Here is a 6,691-nt window from a genome sequence, read left to right as displayed (position 1 = left end):
GGTTTAGAGCGGTTCGATAAACCATTTTTATCGTGGAACAAAAAAATTTAAAAACGGATCTCGATAACCCTTTGTACATTGGTTTTTTTTTTTTGCATTGGTTTTTAGAGCTCCCGCCTCTTTTGATGGGCTTGGATTTTTTAAGAAAGCTTTCTTCTTATTGCTCTGATGTGCGATACTAAAAAGTTGGGACTTTTCAAGTTCGCCAGAACAGTGGATGATTCTCATGTTCGGCGCGCACAGGGAGCTTGCCCACGACCCAACTCCTTTTTTCGCGGAGGCGCAGAAGTTTTCTTCTTTCACTTCAGGAAAATGGTTTTTACTTTTTTTCTTGTAGTTGTTCTTTGATGCATTTAGTGTTTGAAGCCCTATTAAGTAAAAAAAGTTGTTGTTTTCTTCTCTTTCCGCGATTACGATGGATTTGTAGCCAAAGGCCCCTTCTCTTGTAAGCGCTTTTAATAGCTCCGATTCTGTCAGTTGTCCCGGGCTTTTCCGAATTTCCAATAGAAGGTATTCTCTAATACATTGGTTTTTTTTTTGCATTTTGAACGTTTTATTTTTCTTTCGGGAAGGGGGGGGGGGTAAGTTCTACTGACACCTTTCTGTCTTGCCATTTTTTTTTATTAGAATAGAATGCCTCGATGCCAAAGCCAAAGACGATGCTGATTTGCCGAAGATGAAGACCTTTTTTATAGTATAAAGGTTTTTTCGGCGGCGAATAGGATGGTGCCGTTCCTTCTGAGCCAGGATCAAACTCTTCTTTTGACTATGATTGGATCCTGCAGTGGTAGAACCTCGTGAACCGGGCGTACTACTTCCCAACCTTCTGTGGACCTTTCTTCTCTTATGATTTTTGCAACTTTCTTGAGTTTAGTGATTGATATCAAAGAGAGTCTCAGTCTAGTCACTCAACTAATCTACTCGTAGAGTGCTAGTAGTCTAGTAGTAGCGTGCGTGGTAGTTAAGACTTCGCTCCTTCTTCTCCGCTATGGAACCCCACTTGGAATGCAAAGCATTCTTTTCAACCTTGTACTAAGCTAAGGAATCATAGCCGGCTTTTTAAAACACATATAATACATTATAAAACACATGAAAGAAGAGAGAGGACACATGTATGGTTGTTTTTTCATGCAGCCTGACTCGGAAAAAGCTGTTATGGCATTGAAGGCAGAAGGATGTCGAGTAACTACTAGTAAAGTACCTTAATTTAATCATATTGTAGAAAAAGTGACGTTTCACTTCTCATATAGGCATATAAAAATTTTGTAAAAACACATGACAGAAGAGAGAGAACACATGACAGAAGAGAGAGAACACATGATAGAAGAGAGAGAGCTACAAATTGAAAAAAAATTATAAACAGGAGACCCTTTTCTAGTCGTTTTCGCTTTGGTAAAACTACTTGTGAACATACAAGCAAAGGTAATTGCTAGCCGTAGAGCTAGAAGCAAACACCTATCTCCTCTTAGCCCTTGTTGCTTCCCGAGCTGTTATCTCCTTAACGCTATATCTATCTTCATTCTTTTTTATATCATTGTTTGTCGATCACCCGTCGAAGGATGCCTTAACTAAGGCCTACTTAAATAGTTCCTCGTGATTTATGACTTCTTCTTTTAACGGATGAATCAGTCAGACTAGGGAAGCGAAGACAAAGACTCCGCTTTTAGCTTCTTTTTGGCCAGCAAGAGAGACTAACGGGCTACCAATTATGGCACCCCCCCATTAGTCGAACGAACTCAAGCCGTTAAACTTACACACACATAGACAAACCAACCAAACTCAACAACGAATTCTTTCCAAAAGCTTCGCTTAAGCTATTACAACCCTCCATTCACTAGGAATGAGCCCATTGGGAAGTCTTTACCCTTCCCCCAAAAGTCCTAATCGAAGAGCCATATGAGACAAAGAACCAACTAGCTTATATCCTTAACTGCAAAACAACTCCGAGTGGTTAGCGGACTATTGAAGTATATAAGTTCCAGTCCGCATTGAGGAGACAACCCAGGTGAAGCAGAAGCTGCAGCTCTGACCCTTGGGGACAAAAACAAGATCCAAAGAGAAGTACTTCTCTTAGCCATTTTTTAGTTTCCCCTCCTTCAAAACGAAGCAAGTGTATCAAGGAAGCGGAAAGAAGAAGTGTTAATCATAGCTAGCATTTGAAAACACATATAATACATTATAAAACACATGACAGAAGAGAGAGAGAGCTACAAATTGAAAAAACATAAAATAAATCTAATGTTGAGGCTTATTTCTTCTGCCACATTTAATGGCCCACTCAACTTCAGAAGTAAACACATCAGGACATCTTCAAAACTGCAACAGATTAAGAATTTATGGGGAGAGTGTGTTCTAGAAGCAACTCACATCATAAATTGACTTCCATCCTCTGTGCTCAAATGGAAGACCCCCTATGAAAGATTGATGAAGAAGTTTCCTGATTATGATCACCTTAGGGTGGTGGGATGCCTTTGTTATGCAGTTAACATTCACAGAAAAGGGTGTGAGATGTGTCCTTTTAGGTTATCTTGGTGGACAAAAAGCTTACAGATTAATGGATTTAGAGACAAGGAAGATCTTTGTGTCAAGAGATGTAGAGTTTAAGGAGCATATATTTCCTTTTAAGCAAAGTTCAGAAGAGTTTAACAAGCTTACTCACTGTATACAGATGTTGCCACAACTGCACTGTGAAGAAGATGTAGATCACAATGCAGGGACTCCAATTCCATTTATTCTTGAAGAAGCACTTGGATGAGACATTCACAATCAAGGATCTGGGAAAGCTGAGAGATTTTCTTGGTATAGAAGTTGCAAGAGGAAACAAAGGGAGTGAAACTTTCAACTAATCAAGGTGAAGTTTTGGTAGTCCCATTCCTTGAGAGTAGGTAACTTGAGATTTTAGGCCAGAAAGTGGTGGTCTAGCTCCTTCCCCTGCTTTGTAGCTTTCCATTAGCTACCCCTCTGCTTTATTGTGAACTAGCTTTCTAGCTTAGAAAAGAGGATATACTGCTTTGGACCCTCATATGGCCAGTCACCCACGAGGGTGGTTTCTCGTTCGAAATTGACTAGTTCAAATGGTTCATTCAGGTAAACTCGTCAATTGCTCTTTGACCTCTCCCATGTTGTTGATTGGTATACCCTTCGTTTAGGAAATAACGTATGTAAGTCAAGCACTATCTTCATTCTATCTTTTAGTCTAGTTGGTAGCAATCTAAGGATTCGCAGCTCTCCAAAGGTAGGTTAATCAGTATATCCCGATTCCCGCTACGCACCTTGCTTTCGATTAGGGATCCCTGCCCTCCATTCTCTCAAGTACTTCCCCGCTTCCTCTGCTTGCTTTCATGTAGTTTATTGCGGCTAGACTGGATTTCTTCTTGTCTTTACTTTTTTTTCTATTCGTTGAGGTACTTTTCACTCTTTTGAGGATGTAACAAGTCCTTCTTTCCACTTCGCTAGCAGTCCATGTCTAACTGTCTTCGGAGCCGTATCAGGGCCAATTCCCTTTCTTTGAGATTAAGACTCGGGTGAGAGGGAAAGAATTAGGTTGCAGCGGAGCCCCATTCGCGATCGTCTTTGTAGGAGAAGCCCTTGATCAATTTTTCGATTACCTTACCTGCTGCCCTGGGACACATTCCTTCGACCGTGGTAGAAAGGTAAAGAGATATGAGAGTGAGGCTAGCTTTTGGCATCCCTGTTGCCAATAAACTTTTCCCGGCCTTACTTTAAAAAAAGTAAGTAAGTCGACTTTCGTCGCCATACTTGTTCCAAGTAAGTGAATTGGCATTACCTTACTCTAAAGAGTCTGTCAATTTCATTGCCTTTGCCTCTGATTCCTCTTACTCATAAAGGGTCTTACGGTCGGGAGAACTACCTAAAACTAAAGAAAAATAGTGCTCTTTCTAAGAGTAGGCGTGGAGAGCTTTTTGCGGGGAAACTTGCAAGTACAGTTTGGGGGGAGGCGGGCGTCGACCCAACCTTATGAGTATTCGGACTATAACAGTTCCGATGAACAGTCACTCACTTTTGACAGTTATACGATTCCAGAAGATGATCCAGAATTGGGTCAGTCACGTTTATTAGAAGTGGACAATAGAGTGGTTGTGCCAGCCAAAACTCATATATGTATTATTGTAACATTTGCTGATGTACTTCATAGTTGGGTTGTACCTTCCTCAGGTGTCAAATGTGATGTTGTACCTGGTCGTTTAAGTCAGACTTCTATTTTGGTACAACGAGAAGGAGTTTACTATGGTCAGTGCAGTGAAATTTGTGGAACTAATCATGCTTTTATGCGTGCTCCCGAAAACATAGGCTGACTGTTGAGCCCACTCTTGCTCGGCCGCACCACCCGGGGTGCGAGCCACCCGAAAAGCAAGCTTTTACAGCGAGCGGCTGGAGTAGTAGGGAGCCGAGGAGCAGGCCAGTAAATAAGATATAAAAAGGGGCCAGGCTCCCGGTGAAGCAGAGAAGACGGTTAGGATAACGAACTTGAAACGCGGAGCCGGAGCGGCCGGCGAGCGAGTGGTTAGTGGCCAATAGCGCCCTAGTTGACGACATTCCTCTCTGCGGCTGGCAATTAAGAAACCATGGGGCACTCCATACCAGAGCAAGCAAGTCTAAGGTTAGGGATGAGACGCCCGCGCAAGGACCTCTTTTTCTTTCTAGATCATGCGAAGGGGGCCAGTCCAAGATCGTACTCTTCCTCTACAAAGAGAACAGACGCTCTCAACGGCTAGGCGCCACTCTCTTTCTGAGTCATTCTAGCTTCTTCATGATTTCGTGCCGTGGTGAACAAACAAAACAAAAGAGGGCCGTTTCAGCAGAAGGAGAAGGACCTGCAACGGCTTCCGCCGCCTCTTCTTGTTCCTATAGCCGTCTGTTACGAGTCAGGAAAGCCTGGAATCCTCAATATAAATAGAAGGGATCTCTCAAAATAGAAAAGGGAGGGCAGGGCTTCCGCAAGGGCCCCCCTCTTCCCGGTCAAGATAGATGGAAAGGAGCCCTAGAAAGTAAAGGCCATAACCAGCCTTATTATTTATGTACGTACACTTTATTTCACAGGGTGGGGCCGCCCTTCCTTCAGCTGGTTTTCTTCTAGAACCTTGTATAGGTTGGAGCTTTTCTAATAAAAAAGGGGGAAAGGTTTGGCACAAAGCTGCTCGTTTTCTCGCTTCTGAGAGGCGAGGGGAGCCTTACTTACAGGTTCAAAGCCTGGCGTGAAGCGATGGGATTGGATTTCACCTATGATCTCAGATTAGTGGGCAACCATAGTTTCCTTTTTTCGTGGTGTTGTTAACGTTGTTGAAAGCGAAATTTTTAGTCGGCTCTGCTTTTCGGAGCTGCTCCCAGCTCACACTATGATGGAGGAGGTGTCGTGAAGATGTAGGAGTGTGAGCAGTACGAGCTGAAAGGCTCCCATACTGTTTGGAGGGCAGGAGGCATAGATGCCAAACAAACCTGACCCCTATCTATCGTCGTGGAAGCTGTTTCTAGGAAAGATTATGGTTCTCGGGTATCTAATCAATTAATCCCCCAAACCGGAGAAGCTTAAGCGGAAATGAAAGAATAGGGTGAAGAAGAGAAGCCACTAAGTAGGCTTCGCTCGCTCGCTCGTTTAGTAGAAAGCAAGTAGAGTGCATAAGCTCCTTTATAGATAGAGGCGAGTACTACACGAGCTCGTAAGTTAAGTACGGAACGAGCCTTGTCTACAAAGCAGAGCGACCTCGTCTTGCTTGCTTCTGGCGAAACTTCCTGCACTAGAGAATGGCCATTCTGGTATGGTAGGAAGACTGCTTTTTAGGCCGACCACTATATAGGAATAGGAGCGATAGCGAAGCCAAGCCGTATAAAGGCGAGCAACCCTTATAGCAATAGAAAACGACCTACTTATAGCCTTGACCTTTGTTACTAATGGCAGTAATCATATAATATATATAAGATATAAGAGTTTTCGAAACGAAGTGACTTAGACAAATCGTTTTTGTCAATAACCTCCGACCAATCAATCGAATATTGATTAATACGTAATCGATGGAACACTACTTGAAAACGGCTCTTCTGCTCATAAACAAAATGTTCAAAATGTTCCCGGAAATTCTTGCTCCCATTGAACCATTTGTGTCTATATGCATCAGGATCCCGATTCATGAATCTCTCGGTTCGAGAAATCAAAATAAGAGGATCGAACCATTTCTTCTGACTCTTTTTCAAATTCGATAAATGTTGGTTGATCATATATTTCCTTATAGTTCTATGATTCAAAGTATCGTTTCCTATTTGATCCCTTTGAATTCCATATTCGATGTTGCGATCGGATCTATTCATTAAAAAGAATCGATTAAATACATTTCTGGAGATCCGAACCTATTTTTTTCGGATCCTTCGATAAAAAGATTCATTCTCTTCATAAAAAATAGGAGATAGAACCAATAAAGATTTATTTTTTTATTCATCCCTGGAGTTGAATACCTCATTCAAGAATTGTTTTTGATCCAATCCGCAGGAATCAATAGAAAAGGCAAATCCCTTATGATACACCAGATCCGGCTCGTTTATTGATAGAGTGAATAGATCTGCCATTTCTTGAAATTTCTCTGCGGATTCAAAATTGTGGTGTAATGTGTATCCCCCCCTGTTTCGGTCATGGAATAGATGAAATAAGTAAAAAAATGAATTTTTGTTCAAGAATGAA

This window comes from Chenopodium album, chromosome 1, assembly GCF_948465745.1.
Source record: "Chenopodium album chromosome 1, dcCheAlbu1.1, whole genome shotgun sequence".
NCBI classification, from domain to species: domain Eukaryota; kingdom Viridiplantae; phylum Streptophyta; class Magnoliopsida; order Caryophyllales; family Amaranthaceae; genus Chenopodium; species Chenopodium album.
The sequence above is the reverse complement of the archived record's forward strand: the minus strand, read 5'-3'. Positions refer to the sequence as shown.